General features: G+C 43.9%; 1 protein-coding gene across 16 annotated transcripts in view; it reads left to right on the top strand.

Annotated features, from left to right (window-relative positions):
* The window catches only part of ADGRL3 (adhesion G protein-coupled receptor L3), a 406,353-nt gene that overhangs the window by 264,138 nt on the left and 123,380 nt on the right, over positions 1–18,835 (top strand). The window lies entirely within an intron of this gene.

The raw sequence follows: 18,835 nt of genomic DNA, 5'->3' as shown, positions 1-18,835 counted from the left end.
CCAGGATTTCCTTTTTGGCAGAGGTGCATACGGATCACAGTAACTCACTATTTTATGGGTTTAGAGGCCTTTGAGAGGACTGCTCTGGCAGCAAGTGAAATTCTCGATGAGACAGCTTGAATGGGCCAAAACATTTCAAAGTGAAGAAAAACACCTTTGCAGAGGGAGTTTACTGCTCCATTACCTGCACAGTCTGATTAGGAGAAACATTAACTTGGGAGTCAGTCAGACAGAACCACTGGGTTTGAATTGAAGGGATAAGCACACGCTTTTTGCAGAAAGGAGCCAGGAGATCAGGTCTGAATTGCTCTTCCAAATTCAGTGCAACACATCTGGTTAGCACCAAATTTCATGTCCTGCTTTATATGTACTAAATATAGGGGCTGGCTTAAACCCATCTCCTCCATGAAGTGTAGAGCATGAGCTCTACTCTTAGGAAAGCAGTGAAGACCCAGCTTGGTTTTATTTGGGTTTTAGTTATTTATTTTTTTAGAAAATGGATCATGGATATGAGATATGTGTTTCCTATCTTCTTTTCTAAAATCACCAGTGTTTATCTGTTTAGAACAAGGCAATGCTCAATGCAGCCATTTTCCATAAGGCTGCAGTTTGTGGGGCAGGATATGTATACAGTGTCTCCTCAATTAGAAAATACATGGGAGATTGTAAAATTGATGGTTTGAACAGATTGGTTGTTGAAAAAACAATGACGTGTGTTTTTTTTATTGTGTTTATTTCTTGTAACAAGAAAAGCTACCTAAATAGCATATTTGAAAGATGGTATCTTAGTTTTCAACAATGCCTAAAATAAATACCAGGTGCTGAGGGCTCCATTTCACATAGAATCAAACATCGTCAGTCTTTCCCAAACCATCCAGGAAAAGTGGGAGGAGGAGGGAGTCTCATAGCATATGGAAAAGGCAGGGATTACATCATCATGCTCTTGACAGTGAGTAAACATTTTTTGTGAGTTTTAATTAGAGGTCTGTTTCTGCATGTAGGTTTAGAACATATTTGAGATTTTAACTGTGACAGAGCTTCTCTCCTCCACTGTCTTAAAAAATGGACTCTTACTGTTCAGAATAAATGAGTGTCAAAACCTGGAGTTTGTTCTGAGCCAGCTGAAGGCACCAGGAAAGACAACATATACTTGAGTCTTAGGTGGGACACAAAGCTGGATTCAACTGATCTAGAAGCAATTCAGGGCTCCTAACTGAATTAAAACCAATTGCTCATTTTTGTCAGAAATGGGAAAAGGATTTTAAGGATTTGCTCAGCTCTTTGTTCGTTTGTTTGGTTTTTTGTTCTGTCTGTGCTTGATTTCATTTAATCCAAAAGCTGGTGTGCAGGCAGGCAGTCCTCAGTGCCTGCAGTTCCCAGGTAACCTGTCTACCTTCAGGAAGTGAACTTAAAGATACCAAAAGCTTTTCAAGCATATTTTTGTGAGCTGTTTGGCCTTAAAATTAGGTTTTTTTGAGGATGCTTCTCCTTGAGCGCTCCTGAGCTTTTGGTTTGTTTATTTGTAGCTGCTTTTGAGTTTGGTAATTTGAAGTGATAGTGAGAATACCTCCACAACTCTAGCAGTGTTCTCCATTGAACACAAAAACGTGTTCAGGTTGTTATTTATCCTGCTAGACACATGTGGGGGAAAACAAAAGTCGGTGTCAACAGAGTGAAAGTTCTTCTGCAACCTAATCACTCTTAATATTCACCAGAGTTACCTGTTTTAATCATCACCCACTTGTCACACAGTCTGCATAAACAAATTTAAGAAAATATCAACAAATCGTCCTCTCCAGAAAGGTAAAGTGCTCCCATCCCACTTCCTGGCACTGTGCTGCATACAAACATGCAACTCCTGGCTTTGCATCTCAGCCCCTCCCTGGGCAGTCCTGGATCCTGGCTGGGCACCAGGTGGGTGTTTCTGGGCAGCAGAGAGACCAGAAGAATGTTTTGTCTTTTAAATGCCTGAGCTGCCCACACCGTTGCCCACAGCTCTTAGCCAGGGGCTCGAGGTGTGCTGCCAGGGCATTTAGACCAGGGGTAGGGACTGCAGCCTGTCCCATAGTTTGGCAGTGAAAAAGTCCAGGGAAGGCCTTTAACCAGGGTCAGGATCCCTCTGTGCATGTCTGGGACCTGGATGACCTGGTATCTGTTCCCAGTGACATGGGGAATACAGACCTCTTGATTTTCAGGGGGTGTTTTAAATTATGTCCAGGAGACCCAGGCATTAAGATATTAAATAGTTAAAGTTAATAATTAAATACATCCAGTACATGAAGACTGTGATATGATATAGGACTTGTAATTCAGCTTCATAGTGCTTAAATGGCTTTCATAGATTGCATATTAGGAGTTTGGAATGCCAGGCCAGTAATCAAGGGAGATACGAAGCTTCCATACATATCTGTAATATTTTAAAAACCTCAGAGGGTACCACGTCAACCTTTCATCTTCCACATGTTTTTAAATATTGTGGGAATCCTTCTTGAGACACAATTGCAACCATCTTATTCAGTAATGGTGGTTGTCTTGTGGTTTTTCTTCCTCAAGCAGTTTCATAATACAGATAAGGTGAACCCTCTGTCCTTATAATATGCTAATTAAGTGCATTTGTGTCTTGGGTAAAAGATGTGGCAGTATGGTGATGAATAAGAACTTTAAACACATATGACACCTCGTTAAAATGTAATTTTCACGTCATAAATCTGAGGCCTTTCCTTTGACAGCTGAGTAATGTGGCTAGTGGGCAGAGGATCTTGAGCATTTCAAAGCTGTCACGTGCTGATAGGTAGCTGAAAGCAGCTTCCTATGCTTCTCACCTTTAAAGCCCTACATCCTTGCCTGGGAAATGCATCAAAAGGGATGCCAAATCTTAAATCCCACTTGTGCACAGGATATGAATGCCAGCACTTTGAGATCCCATTGTGATAAGCCACACTTAATATCTCTGAAGTTGAATTCAGGCTGCATTTTAGAAGGCCAGCTGAGCCTTTTTGATAAGCAGCTGCTTCTGGCAGACAACAGTGTTTTTTTGGGAGCTGCTGCATGTTTAATTGTGCCTTCTCCTGTGGTTTTATTTTCTAGTTGCTTTCCTCCCATTTAGGAGCATCCTTAGCTCTCCCACTCCTGTTCCTCTCCATTGCTTACAGTGACAGCTGCTGGTTGCAGTGTTGCTTGAGATTTTCAGAGAGATCAGTGCTTGCTTTCAGCAGCCTCTGCTAGACACGTATTGTGACTGTGGCCCTGGCTTTTCTTCTCTAATATTTGCCCATATATGCATGTCCCATTCTGTAAATATTTCAGTCCCTTTTTTGCTCTTTCAGACAGAGAAACATGTAAGTGTGGAGCTGAAGGAAGCAGCACAGACTCTTTTCTAACAAAGCTGGCATGTCAGCCTACATTTGTTGGCCAGCTGGTACCTTGAGCTCAGAAGGACAGGAGGATATTCCACCTACCCAGGGTATGCTGGAATCCAAATTTGTGTTTGACTGATTCCCATTTTGAGGCCTGGTCTGTCTCTTTATTGATATAGTACACCTAACCTATGTGGGAGCTAAACCAGAATACTGCTGGATCTTCTGTGGAGATCAGTTGTTTGCATTACAAACCAAATGTTATCATACGCAAAGCAAATGGGAGTTTGCTGTAAGACCATGCCATGAAATCCTAGCCAGTGTTGGTGGGCTGGGGTCCTGTTCCAACAACCTTGGAAGTGGAAGTGCTCGGGGACTGGGCTGGTGGGCAGCCTGGATTGAAGTAAGGGAAGGGCAGTAAGAGTCAAAATGATGAAGCTAAACTTCACTTTCAAGCTTCAAAACACGAGGAAGCCAGAGACTTTGGCACTTCATAATCCTGTCAAATGCCAAGAGGGGGAAAGCACCTTGCCAAGAACATGTCTGAAAAGCTGAGGCGGTTGTTCCTGGCAGCAAGCATGGGATGTACTGCTGAAGACAGCAGGTTGATTGGATAGGGAAAAGAGCATTAATTGCATATGAAGAATAGTGGCTTTTCCTCTTCTGTATTGAGCTCTTTGACTTGAAGGATCAGCCTGGAGTTATTAATTGTCATTTCATTAAGTTCTGGACCACCAGGCTGTCATGCTGACAGGCACCACAGCTTATCAGTTTGACTCAAATGCTGTGCCCCAAACTCAGCTGTGAGTGTGCCAGCCCTTTGGGTCCCAGCTCTTTGCCAGAGGCAGGGAGTGAGAGGTGACAGGTAGCAAATGTCCAAGGCTGTCTTTTGCAGGAGGAAGGGACTGTGCTGGATTTTTCCATGGTTTTTAGCGACAAACTCATCATTTATTTGTGTGACTTGTGTGCATTGGTGGGGATCTACACAGGGCTGGGGGTGTAGCCCTGGAAGAAACTTCAGGATGTTCCATTTTTGAGCTGCTGTATCTGCCAGCTCCTCTCCTCACAAACCAAAACAGGGTCATAAACTGCCAGGCTTCTTCTCAAGGCATTCCCCTCTCAGCTTAAGTTATATTTATGCACCTGATTCCTAAAGGCTGGGCCTGTGTGGTGTAAACACCTTTTGGTCCCTGCAGTTCTGCTCTGGCCTGGCTGCAGAGCTGCTAGCCTAGCTTGGGCTGTGGAGTCCTGGATGTGTCATCTTGGTTTTCTGCTACTGGGTTCTTAAAATGAGCAGAAAATACCACTACCTCCCATGGCAGTTCTTGGGTCTGGATCATTCTCCTTGCTCGTCTGCCACTGATTGTGTTTGTTCTGGAAATGACTACTGTGATATTTTTAGCAGCACTTATTAAGACTCGTCTCCTGAAGTCTAGTTTAATGTTGCTAATTAACTTCTTCAGTGCTGCCATGCCAGGTTTTCTCTCTCTCTTTCTTTCTTTTTTTTTTTTTTTTTTAAACCAATAAGCCAAGAAAGCAGATGTAGATGCCCTGACATATTCTGTTTTAGAGTCAAAGCAAGCAGAGGCCACGTTGGATCCTCTTCATAACTCCTGGTCTTGACACACAGGTTGAAATGAAGTAAAAACTCTAGGAGTAAGGTACAAAATTAGGAAACCTTTATGGGGAGGCTTTACAGAGCTTTCTCTTTACTTCAGGAAGTTGTGGTGTAGGTCCTGGATTTTGGTCACAACAACCCTAGGCAATGAGGGTTGGAGAAGAGTGGCTGGAAAGCTGCCTGGGGGAAAAAGAGCTGGGGGTGCTGCTCAGCACCCAGCTGAATATGAGCCAGCAGAGAGCCCAGGTGGCCAAAAAGGCCAACACCATCCTGGCCTGAATTGGAAAGAGTGTGGTCAGCAGGAGTAGGGAAGTGGTCATGGCACTGGTTAGCACTGGTGAGGCCACACCTCAAGTGCTGTGTTCAGTTCTGGGCCCCTCTGTACAGGAAGGACAGTGAGATTCTGGAGTGTGTCCAGAGAAGGGCAGTGGAGCTGGTGAGGGGTCTGGAGAACAAGTTCTGGATGTGAGGAGAGGCTGAGGGAACTGGGAGTGTTGGGTTTGGGAAGAGGAGGCTGAGGGGAGACCTCATTGTGCTCTCCAGCTCCATGAGAGGAGGCTGCAGGGAGGTGGGTGCTGGGCTCATCTCCCAAGTAAGAAAAACCAGAGGAAATGGCCTGAAGTTGCAGCAGGGGAGGTTTAGATTAGGTATTGGGAAGAATTCCATTATTGAAAGAGCAGTCAGGCAGTGGAAGGGAAGTGGCTGCCCTGGGAACCTTCATGCCTGAAGGTTCTGTGTGTCAGAGATAGTAGGTACCCAAGAAATGGAAAGGTCAGCCTTATCCCCAGAAACCCAGCTGAACTTCACAGTAGGGTTGGGTTTTATGGATTGCTTATAGGAAGAGAATTTAGGCTGAAGGTGCAGAATAACCTCAGTAGCTACTATGAAGATCTCCATCTTCTGTAAGAAATGGGACCAGCAGGAAAGGGCTGTGAAATGCTAGTTGGTGATGCTGTCAACAGCCTGACAGGAAAAGATGGGTAGATCCCCCAAAAGAGGAGACAACAGGCACTTTGATGCACATGCTCTCCAAGTGCATTTTGGCATTAGTAACTATGCTAAATTAAGATGGTTTGTGGAAAAAAAGGGAAAAAAAAGAATAAAACAGTGTCCATTTCTTTCAGGTGAGTCTACGAGTTTTGTGTGAGGAAAAGTTGATGTAATGACCCAGTTAGTGTGACAAAATCCTGAAATTCCTGGGGAGTTTCTGCTTAGCCATTTTTCAGACAAATCCTCTGAATTTGGTGGGAGCTTGGACTATGAACTTCAGAGTCAAGGTCCCAGTGAATTCTGTTTTCCCAGGAAGGAATTGCATTTTGCCTCTGAGAGGCTTTTTGACCTTCTGATTTGTGTCTAAAGCATCCAAAGAGGATATATAAATGTAAATGTAGGCTGGAACAATTACTGAATATCTGTATGAATTTGAGTGGCAATATCTGCCCTACATTTTGATGTTGAAAATTCTTGTTTTTTAAGGGTCTGCTCGTGATTGGAGGGCAAAGCAGATGATGGAGGCTTAGGTCAAAGAGATGTGTCCTTCCAAACGTGGTAGTGATTGTTCAGTGTAACAGGGTTTCTTCACTCTGAATACGATTTTTACTTGATTAAAATCTGCTGAGAGAAGACTTTAAGTCAAATTTCACTGAAACATGGGATTTGGTTTAAAAAGACTGGCACTGAATAAGCAAACTGGGTGTTTCAAGTTCTGTAGCTCCTGCGTTCTGTATTTCACAAAGTACCAGCTGCTTGAAACTTGAAAGGGAGGAGGAAAAAAAGGGAAGAAACATCAGAGCTGAAAACTATAGAAGTTATAGCCCGGCCATGACAGAAGATGGGAAAATCAGCTGCCTCTGTATCAGTCTGAGTTGCCTTACTGGGGTGCCACTCATGCTTCCCTCAAATAACTGGAATAAATTACCACAGTCACTGGAGAGATGAGGTGTTAGGCAGCTCTGCAGTTCTTTCTCATCTCTTGGTGTTCAGAATGGAGATGGGGAAAGGGTCATCTGTGTGCTGCAGTCAGAAAAAAATAAAGGCAGCATCAAGTATACCTGTGGCAGCAGAGAAGTCCTCGGTCCATTCACTGGATCTTTCTAGCATGCCATGTGAAGAAGAGCTCTTGTGAGACACCATGTCTTGGACTCCCGTTCAGCTGCCCCTCTGGCAGTGTCAAATCATTCTCTCTATCCAAGGCATGCATGAAGGATGCTGTGGGTTGTTAGCTCAGTCAGCCTTGAGTTCATGTGATGTGTTGTGCTCTTGTACTGCTGAACTAGGTGAAGGGCTGGCAATTCCAGGAGGCTCCAGGAAGAGGGAGTACTGAAGGAAGGCTGTGTGGAGAAGAAAAAGGGGAGGTTTTTTTGTTTTGGGGTTTTTTTTGTTCATTTTTTGGTTTTTTTTGTTTTGGGGGAGAGTTTACAAAATATATTTGCTTGACGGGAGCATATGTATACAGCAGGGGGTCTAACAGCAATGAGTATTTTTGGCCTTCTTCACATAAGTGCTTGTTTTTCTCACTGGACAGTGACTGCCAAGTATTTTCCTGGTGCAATATTTAGTGTATTAAAAGTTATTCACAAGAAATCTCCTTGGAGTGACTGGAACAGATTTTATTAATAAAAGCCTTGTGCTCTCCATGGCAGCAAATATCAGGATGAGAGAGGAATGCCAGCACCCAAAAACCAAGCCAAGGTGGAAAGTGCTCTGGAAAGCTTCTGGTTGATTTGTATAGTTTAAGGTGCAGAATCATCCAGAGTTGTGCTGGGAGAAGTGCCTTTGCCTGATGCTTTGCTTGTACTTAAAAGGGCTCTTTATGGATAAACAAATAAACAAAGCCTCCTCCTGAGCTCAGTGGGAAGTAAACAAAACTTTTTAGGGTAACGTAAAACTGCAGAGTCAGAACATGGTGTGCTGTGTAAGGCTGCTCTGGTATGTTCTTTTCATATAAATGAGTTTCAATTGACTCTGATATGAAGAGGAGAACAGAGAAGTGAATTAGATTAATAGATTTTTTTAAACCAGAAGGGACCATTAGTTCATTTAGTCTGACCTCTGTGATGCATTCGATTGGATTTCATCTGCTTCCTCTGGTACTGAGCCTAACAACTTGACTTTTGCTGAAGTGTACCTTCCAGAAAATCACCCACACAGGCAGTGTGCCACATCACAGGGTGCTTGTCTTGGGTGGGTATCCTCTCCCACTGTTAAATAGGTAAAATAATGTTTGCATTGTAAATGCTTTGGTTGTAGTGGCCGGTCAGTGATTCATTCTTGTGCCTTTTGCATCATACATAAAAAGTCAAGAATGTGTTTCTTAAATTGCTCTCTTTGTGCCTTGCTCAGATGGTGCTCTGGACATTTTCTTCTATGGGACTTTGTGGTAGGTCTGAGGGTTTTATTGGTTTTTAAAGGCTGTTGGAAAGCTGTTATGTGTAGTGGGAAATTTCTGAACAGGTAGAGAAAGCAAATACTTCCCTACCAATGAGAAAACAGCTTTCTGGCCACCAAAAAATAATACCTTCTACTCTCGGATGCATACTTTATGATTAATATAAATAAATGTATCTGTGAACTCTGCTTTTTAATTAGAAGACATTAACAGTCTGCACACTGCTTTCTTAATGCCACTTCCTTTTTTTTTTTTTTAAACAGAGTCACATTTAAACCTTAGACTTTGTCATCAAGTTCTAATTTTCTAATTGGTGACAACATCTGTCCATCAGAAAGGGCAAAGACTTGTTCCAGCAGTTTTCCCATAGGGTGTTGGAAAGTTTGATGCCAAATGGGCTTTCTTACTGTTTTGGGGGTTTTGCCTTTTGTTTCCCACCCTCTTTGTAACAAAGCCTGTATTTACATTTGGTATTGACATTGTATTTACCTGTCCTGGGCTTGTCGCTCGTCTGCTAAAAGACACTGGTGAGTTTAAAATTTAAATTTTAAATTTTAAAATTATTTTTATTATTGTATATTTAACAATAAAACTGAGCGATGTTTTGTTCCCAGCTGACTCTCCAAGGAATACAACTGATTCTCATTATAAAGAGGGGGGGGAAAAAGTAATTAAATTTTAATTATTTTTCCCTTTTGCCCAAATATCTTCACACAGTACAAATTAAATAAAATTATTTAACCATGACAAGCACTTCTGCTGATTAATCCCAGAGAAGTGAGGCTGGAAAATGTATGCCATATGCATGCAGGCAGGCACACACAGAGGTCTGGAAAAAATAAACCCAGAGGAGTCAAAGACAAGCATGAGTTAACCAGTCCAACCCAGCCGTGAATGGGAATTTAAGTGATGGTGACATCAGTCTGCAAGCTGAGCTGAGCTTTCTGCAGCTCCCCATCTGATACTCTGAAGAATCTTTTTCCCTTCTGGCTTAATAGCTAAAGATTAATTGAAGTTCAAGAACTCGGTATTTCTAGTAGCCTTTGCACTGAAATTCAAGATGGGTAATTTAACTTTGAATTGATTTTTTTTTTCCCTTTCAAATTGAGCTTTTAGTATGTGCATATTTTTATCTCGGCTGTGCTAGGGTTTCCTGGATTGTGAGCAAGATTACCAAGAGATATTCATTAGACAAATGTGTTTATTAACATCATAAAGATTGTTGAAATGAATGCCTGAAAAGTGTTGTTAGGAAATAAAATCTTTCAGGCAATTTCAAAGCATTAATGAGAAAAATCATCTTGTCTATCTGCATTTTTATCAATCTATTGAAAAAATCTGGTCCTTTCTGTATAGACAGTGCTTCAAGGTCAGAATTAGCCCTGTTTTGGAATTTCAGCAGGCTAAAAGCCCTACCTGGAGTCAGAGGCTGTGCCTGAAAGAACAACTCTTCTGCAGAACATTTCATTTCACTTCTGTAGGCAGGTTCTCATGTGCAGGCACCTGGAGGGCCCAGAAGATGGTTGCTGGCCTGGTGATTTAACTAACTATACATCTATTCTCATGAAGACAGGGATGTTCTCAGTAGCTTTCCAGTCAGAGGAGCATTTTTTATTTTCTCTTTGGATGAAGCTGCCCCAAGCAGTGTACATCTTGTACACATGGAGAATTTACTCTCCACTAGGACTCCAAGGTTTTCTCCATGGAGCTGCTTTCCAGCAGGATGTCCCCTCCTCTGTGCTGGTGGTTGGGGTTATTCCTCCCCAGGTGCAGGACTCTACACTTGTCCCTTCTGAACTCCACGAGGGTGACTTTTGCCCAGCTCTGCAGCCTGGCCAGATCTCACTGGATGTGCCAGCCATCCCTTGCTCGCCCTGTAGCTCTTCTGTGGCTGTTTCTTACTCTGCCCTTTGCTCTGCAGGTGGCAAATGTTGGAAAAACTACACAGTCCTTGCTGAACTGACCAGAACGAGTCTTTAGTTTGTTGATCACTGTGTAGGGAGATCAAGCACACATCCTGCATTTTTGTTTGGGGGCAAGAAGCAAGCATGCCAAGCAAATTACTGGGTGGTTTATTTATTTGCAGTTCTGGGATGGAGTATTTTATCTTCATAGATCTCAGGATAGATAACTATGCCCAGTGGTGATGTAAAATTCAACACCTTAACTAACCTTTGGTCTGAAACTGGGAGATGCAGACCAGATCAGAAAGGGTTTGCTGACATGGAAGTGTGTCTGCACAGTTGCTGTCTGATAGCAGCCTGTCTTTTGGTTACACATACTGATCAGTTCTGATGTTTCCACTGCATTAATTTGTCTGTGACAATTTTCTTAGCTAAAATTTGAGCAGTAGGACAGCTGACCTCAAGGGACCCTAATTTCTTCATCTCGGAAACTGGCTACTCAATAGGAGGTCGTTGTAGATGAAATAGATGAAATTTCACTAGATCATCATCAGTTTGGGGAGATTATGATAGAATTCTCCTTTGTCCTGCACCTTTTGAATATGTAGAATGCATCAGTTCACTGTATTATGTTCCTTTAGTTCTGAAAAGCATCTGAATAAGTCAAGTGTTGAAGGGTTGAAGACCCCTACAGGCGTCTGGTGGTCCAAGGGTAATGCCAGGTATCAGCTCTTCTTCCCACCTCTCTCCTTCAGGAGGATGGCTGCTGGCATCCCATCACTGTGTTGCAGATCTCCCTATTGTATCCAAAATAACTATTAAGTGTCAGTTTTCCCTTCCTGCTCAATGGCTTCCAAGTTGAATGCACTTCATTACCATTATTGCCAGAACTGTCCCAGGCTGGAGATGGATGGATACACAGCTCTCAAGGCAGGGTGAAGCCCTGCTGAAGGCAATGAAGTTGCAGCTATTTGCACCACCTGAAGATTTGGCCATTTGTCTTGAAACTGGCTTATCTTCTCTGCAGCCCTAGGGCTTGTTTCTCCTTGCTTGCTTAATTGCCAGTTTAATCAAAACCTGATGTGCTGTTTCAGATCTGATTCCTCTTGCTGAACAGCTCAAGCTGTCACGGTGGTTCTGTGCCTGTGTCTGGTGTGCACCATGAAGAGCTAAAACATATGGCTCTAGTCCATGGTGCCATGAATCTGAGCAGAGCTGAGCTGCCCAGGCACTGGGGCTGTTGAACGATGTTGCTGGTCCCAGTTTACCTTGTGGGAGGTGATCCCCAGTGGATCTGGTAGGACACAGGGCACATGAGTTCTCATCTGCCCTGGTGCAAAGTCCAGCAGCCTGACTTGGTTAGCAGGTTGCTGGGGGATTGGGTGTCAGGGGCTGTATTCTGCTTTCTTCATGTTCTAAATGCCCCTTCCTCCCCTAAATACAAATTTTCATAGAGAGGTGTTAAATGAAACTTTAGGGCTGTCAACTCCAGTGACTGGTGCTGAGCTCAGTGATGCTTTGGGAAAAGCCACAGCCTTTGTGATTGCAGGGCTTTCAGTGCTCTTTAAAAGCACAAAGTCTTCTTGCATTTCTGTGTGGAAAGAGCTGCTCTAAAACACAGTTCCTGAAGATTCTGAGGTCCAGAGAGTAAAAGCCTGAATCCATAGTATTTCTTCTTTCTCATGGATTGTATTGGATTTTTAGCTTAAAATTCATGGGATGTCATCTCAGACTATGCTTGAGGTTGACAGTGAAGTGTCTTCCCAGCATAAGCTCTTGAGCAATGTCATTTCAAGCACCTGAAGAACTGAGGCTTTTTCACAGGTTGTTGTTTTGTTTTGTTTTTCTGGTTGTCATGGGAGCTCTAAGCTCGTTCCAGTCATTTGTAACCTTTGTAATCAGCTTGACCTGAGGTACCTGGGGAAAACCTGCTTCTCTGCAGGTTGGAAAACAGAAAGTGTAGGTGTCTGCCCTCCATCCACAGCACAGATCTTTTGTTGTCCTCCACTTTTTCTTGCAATTGCTCCCTTCTTTTGGTATCACCCCTTAAAAAAATCTTCCAGTTGTTTTTAAAACTCTGCTTGTCCTGATCAGAAAACCACCTGTGTGTCAAATAACAGGTAGTTTTAAAGTGTAAGTCTGCAATCTCATGTGTATAAAACTAATCAGAAACTTTTGGCTGGTTTCTTGCAAAGGAAAAGCTTTCAGAAGACTTGTTCCCTGAATATAGTGATATAGGATTGGATGGGTTTCTCACCTGCTGAGAAGGTGAGCAAGTCTTGTTGTTTGCATAAATGTGTCAGGGTTTACCTCCTTTTGTAGGGATTTCCCCCCTATTTACTGGTTTTGATGCTGTGTGATGTGCATAGAAATTACAACAGCATGATTCTTCAGATCCAGTAACTTGAGAAGGAAAGCCAGTCTCTAATTAAGTCATCCCTGGAGGAAAGGATAGGGAAAGTTTGAACTCACACAGAAAAAATTGCTGGTGCAAAGGAGCTTAAAATGGCTTTGAAATGGAAGATTGGCACAGAGAGGAATGTAGCCACCTTCACCAGAGGTGTTCCCCCACCTCTAGTAAATGACTAACAACGTGAATATTGTCTGCTGCAAAGTAAAATATTCAGACTAAAACTGTCTAGTAATTTTCTAGCAGCATATTTGACTGCAAAGAGCAGGAGGCTGAGGCAGAAGGAGCTAAAAGTGTTCAGCTGGACTGAACCACCACCTTTGGCGTGGGCTTTTCAGGCCTCGTAGTCTCGTTTTCAGTCATGTCATTAATCCTTTTTGGGGACAGACACATGAGGTGTAGTGAACATGCCTCTTCCCACTGTGTGCATGCAGCTAGGTGGATGAGATATAGAAGTGTCCTCAGGATGCCTCAGGATGTCCTTACAGACCTGGCTGCTGCCCGGGCAGAGGACAGGCATCCCCCAGGACTCATACAGTGTGGCTCAGGCAAAAATTCATATGCATTATTCAAGGAGTACCAATCAGGATCTTGTTGTTCTAGGCAGTGTGCAGACTTGTCATCAAAACTGTCACCCAAAGGCCTACAGAAGCATAATGGGAACCAAGATGAGAATACTTCAGAGACATCCTTGAACGGCCTTTTAGAATTTAGGTCCCAAATACAGAATATCTGATACTTGAAAAATGATTTTTCACTTGGTATGAAACATCTGATCTGTAGAATGATGTTTAATGTATGAACCTGTGTTCTGCACACAGTTATTTTGGAGTTAGTGGGCTTGTGCAGTTTCTGACCCATTCTCAGTCACTGGTCATGTAAAAAGAAGTGTGTAGGATGGCAGCATGAAGGGAACAGATGGTGAAACCTCCTGTGTCATTCCTGGCTTCATGAAGCAATGAAAAGGGACATGATGAAGTTTATAAAGTCCATGATTGACTTCACCAAAACTGAAATTGGTAAGCTACAGACTTTAGATCTCTTTGGATCTATAAATCCACAGTTCTGCTGGATGGGTTTTAAAAAACAAATTTAACAATTTGGCACATTGATCATGGGTTACCCCAGCTGAGAATACAGCAGGCAGGTAAAGAGGAACAACAATCACCATGTATTGACACTTGGCTAGAAAAACTGGAAAAAAGACCCAACGTGCAAGCCAGCAGTTGACTCGTAAAGCTTTGTTCCATGCACAGGGGAAAAGAGTGCAGAAACAACAGCCCCAAATTGCCTTTGCAAGGCACTATTGGGCTGCTTGGCACTGCTTTACCTTGTAGAAATGGAGGTTTCTGGAGCTGTGGATCGAGGTGTTAGAAAGAGATGCTCTTCTACTGATTGTGGCAGGAGCATGCTCAATCTTTGCTATCAAATGGTAAGAGTGCTCCCAGGATTTGACCGGTTAAAGTTGTGTTTAAAATTGTCTCTGATGTGGAAAGGTTATACATATATTCACAGCTAGGGGCAAGATTCAAAACTAGCAAGTCTTAATTTCACTCTCTTTGGGCTGTGGAAATTCAGGATGATTCCTAATGATTATTGAAGAAAATCCCAAGAAAAAGCTTTCCTTGGATGGCTGATCCAGCAGCTTGCCTGTTATTGGCATTAAAGATAAACTCAGGCTTCGGAGCTCTGCTTCCTGTGCTGTTACTGTCTGCAGCCACGACATTGACTTTCCCCTCCCCAGCAGTCAGGAGGTCCATGTGCAGTTGCTGGATGTGAGTTAGGGAAATTGTCAGGTTCTCTGTTGATGTGCAATGGGGAGGTGCAAAAGACGTTTGGGACATTCCTCTGCCTCTCACAGGTTTCTCCATGCAGCTAGGGTAATGGTGAACAGAGAAATAAAAGTAGGTGATCTCCCCTCTTCTCTCCCCCTTCTCTGAGATTGAATGGAAAACATGGATTCTTTAGGAGGCCTTTGATTGAGAGAAAAAACATGAAAACATAAAAGAAGTCTGTCGGAATTGGATCAGTTTGCCCAAACAGCTCAGTTTTTCAGCTGACAGCATTTTAGCACTCAGAGGGGAGTTGTCAAAATCTCTCCACGGGCAAATCTCCCCTTCAGGCTGAGACATACCTTATATTATCTCAAAAAGGAAAGAAAAAAAATAAAAAAAGAAGAAGCTGAAGTGCCTTAGATTTCTCTTCTTTCAGGTCATGGAGGAAATGCCCACTCTTATTTAATTTTTCCATCCAATGACCTAGCTTGATCACTTGCTTTGGGATGGAGTTTATCCCCTCTTGCAAGGACTCTGCACCACAGCTGAAGCTTGGCAGCAAGCTGGAACCAGAGCCAAACAAGCTGTACTCCTGTCCCAGGGCTCCCTTTGCAGATCAAAAGCAGTGATTAATGAAGTTAGGGTGCACTGACCCACTTAGAAAAAAAATGACACATCTCTTTACACTTTCTTAGAGTACTCGATAAAAATACCTGTAACAAAAAGGAATGTTTTAATGCTTTGAAGTCTGGAAGTCCTTTCTGGGCTGCAGTTGCCATGAGGAATAGTCACAGAGAACCATGGAGGAGAGAAGTTCAGGCTTGTGAGATCAGTGGTTTGTGGCTATGGAAGATGGCGTTCATTAAGCTGGCCAAGAGGATGCATGTCAGGAGCTAATAAAGCAGGGTTGTGCGCTGAAATAGTCTCTTGGAGGTTTGCAGTCAGGAGTTCTGGAAAGAGACTTGCTGATATAGAGGGTAAGCGGAGGTGAGGTCTCAGCTGCTCAAGAGGTGGAAGAGGAGAAGAACAGAGGATTGCAGCAGAGGTATGGGCAGTACCAGGAGTGCACAGTGTGGGGATGCAGAGACATACAGGCTGGAAAATAAAGGTAAAACTCTAGGAGACATCTGCTATAGGCTGTCACAAATGGAGGAAAGCAAGAGTGACAAATTCTTGGACCATATCTCACAGTATTTGAAACCACAAGACCCTTCAATTACTGCCCCAGCCTGGGGACTGAGATCTACCTGTCTGCTTTGGATGTGTCTCCTACCACATCATCCAGCATCTCAGCTGATTTCTCTGACAGCCCCTCTGGATGCTTTGCCACTGAAATTTAATCTCAAAACAGCAAGAGCTGCCTCCTCCTTTCTTCTTTTCCCTTACTCTTGCCCTTTCTGCATGAAAGTAGCACAAGTAACAGACAAGACTGTGTCCCAAGCCCTGCCTGCCAGGAGTGAGCATGCTGTAGTGCATTTGGCTTTCATTAAAACCTGTGACCTGGAGTTACAAAATGCAGCTCTCTAAGTGGTGCTGGCAGGTGGATGAAAACCTGTCTGACAGAGAGTGCAGAGACATTCCCTGGGGCAAGGAGGTTCAGTGTGGGGATGGAGGGGACATCCAGATACAATAGCATTGCTGTTCCCAGCTGTGGGGTTGTGTTACAGATAGATGATGATAGCTGTTGCCATCCCACCCCTGGCATTGCCACCATGGCAGCCTGAGCTGGTTCTGCTCAGTGAGCCACTGGAAAACTTGTAAGAATTGTTTTTGGTGGGTTGTTCTCCATCAAACCAGCTCTAGCTTGCTCTCTGCTTCCATTAATTGCCAGATCTGCTGCAAGGGAGAGGACAAATGCCTGGCTTTGCTTTGGGGGGGAAAACTGCTGTGCAATGGATAAGTTGTAACACAAAGCAGCACCCTTGGTTAAGAGGCCCCAGCGAAGAGAGTGATGGGAAAAAATGGGAGATGTGGGCAACAGTGAGAGTACAGCAGTAAAGGGCAGCTCTGAAGGAGCACAGACCCAAGGAAAAGAGCAACCAGTGTGGCCAAGATAAAGCAGAAACATTTCAGGTAGGAAGGCATCAAGATTCCTCCCCAAGAAAGGAAAACCAAAGATGACATTTTTTAATGGTGTGATCTGCTGCTCAGCACCTGGGAGGAGTCAGTGGGCAGTGCAGAGAAGATACCTTTCCAAACAATCAGCGTAGGGAACAATTCTGCTTCTACAAGGAGATGGACTGGATGGCTTTGGCTAGGTTTCCCCACAAAAGCTCTTGCTAACTTCTCAGTCTTTTCAGTCTCATCTCAGGCAGAGCAGTCTGGGCTTGACCAACTCAGGGAGTTGGAAACAACTGTTTGACTTCTGGGATGGAGTAAGGACAGCAGAAGCTGGCACAGTGTTCTTCATACAAGATTAAAATTTTTGACAGGTGGCCAAGAAAATCTCTGTGGGCTTCACTGTAATCACCTTTGCTGAACCCACTCTGGGTAGTCTGTGGTTTCCAATACTCATCATCTGGCCCAGGGCTCTGAGGACTGCATTGCTCCAAATCCCTCAATCTCCTCTGCACCAAAGCCCCTTTCTCCCCTGTTTCCCAGTGCAGGTGACTGGTAAATTGTATTTCACAGCACAGTGAGCACATCTGAGAGGGGAAGAGTGAACTGTGTATCATGGTTTTTTAGCCTGCCAGGAAAGCTTTTCAGGAGCACAGCTCAGAATCCATGAATGCCCTGCAGATCAGCTCCCTGCCTTGGGCACTGGGGGACACCAGACCTGGACACAGCCTTCCTCCACATGCTGGTGGGTGGGCAAAAATAGGAGGTCTTTAGCATTCTTTTAATTATAACAGCCTGTGTGAAATTTTTCCTGTCTTTGCTTTCTCCTCCCAGCCCCTTACACCGGGCTGTCATATCACAAGGTGAATTTTGGGACATGTGCTGGAGGATGCACTGGAGCCGAGGTGCTGATAAATCAAATCTTTTAAGTTCTCACCTTAGAGTGAGGTTCATCTAAATGCAGAACACAACGTGCAGTGTTGCCACAGCAGAACCAGGAACCTCAGGGTGACTTGGAGCTTCTTCACCTCTGACTTCACCTGGTGCATCAGTTTCTGAGTCCTGAACACTCCTTTGAAGGTATGCAGCTGCCACTAGTGAAAATCCTCCAGTTGCCTCAGCTGCTTTAATAGTGAAGCAATTTTTAACCCATTTGGCATTATTTTTGTCCTTATTTTTGCCTGTGGTTCAAACCTAGCTTAGCCCCTCCCACGTACAGGCTGTCACATGGGGGACAGTCTCGTCATCAGATAAGGACATTTTGATTTCCTTCCTTTCCTGGGTAGGGCTGTTGTTTGTTGGGACAGGTTCAAAGCAGCAGTAGTGCCTCCTCAGAAAAGACCGGTCCATTTCTAGCTGCCCAGCAGTATCTGCAGGAACATAGAGGGAGACTGGAGGGGGACTTACTTCATAAGAGTGTCCAGTGACAGGAAAAGGACTTTTAAATTGAAGGAGAGAAGAGGTTTAGACTGGATCTTCGGAAGAAATTCTTCAGTATGAGGGTGGAACAGATTGCCCAGGGCATCTGTGGCTGCCCCCTCCCTGGCAGTGTCCAAGGTTGAGCACCCTGGGCTGGTGGGAGGTGTCCCTGCCCATGCAGGGGGTTGGAACTGGATGAGCTTTAAGATCTCTTCCCACTCGAAAAAAACATTCTGTGATTTTAGCATGCTTTCTGCTCACACAAGTGTGCTGAGAGGCACTGTTTTTAGATTTGCATTTACTCTAAAGCACAAGATGCATCTCCTCAGCTCACTCCTGTCCCTGCATCCTTTATTGAGCTTTCTTCCTCAGCTTCCAAGGGTTTCTTTACATTTGGCAGCCCCTGTGGCTGAGCCTGCAGGTAGCTGTGCTCAGTACTGGGGAGTCTGGCTGCAGCCAGACAGGAGAGCCCACCTCTTGTTCTCATCTGCAGAGTGGTTCTTTGTGACCTTTGCTGTTGACCTCTGGAAGGCAGGGAACCAAAATGCATATATCAAAGCAGGTTTCTATGTTGTTTTTTGGTTTTGTTTTTTTATGGTGCAGTCCTGCATCTCCTCAAGCTTTAAATCACCCGTGCAAGATAAGATGCCTGGGCACACAATATCAGCATTTGAAAGAGCTGCTGCTGTATACATTCCATGACAGCTTCAGAAGCAAGGTATAACTGAACAGTGTATAGAGTGGCAATATTATAACTTTGCTCTTGTAGAGAACACTATGGAAGAAGAAACATTTGCTTGTGCTGGCTTTGCCCAGGAACACTCAGCATGGACTGCAGGCTCTTTGTCAATAGCAATTGAGACTGCTGGGTTCAGTAACCTCCATTTTCAGAAGGCAGCTGTGAGCA

This window comes from Heliangelus exortis, chromosome 4 (genome assembly GCF_036169615.1).
Source record: "Heliangelus exortis chromosome 4, bHelExo1.hap1, whole genome shotgun sequence".
Taxonomy (NCBI): domain Eukaryota; kingdom Metazoa; phylum Chordata; class Aves; order Apodiformes; family Trochilidae; genus Heliangelus; species Heliangelus exortis.
The sequence above is the reverse complement of the archived record's forward strand: the minus strand, read 5'-3'. Positions and strand labels throughout refer to the sequence as shown.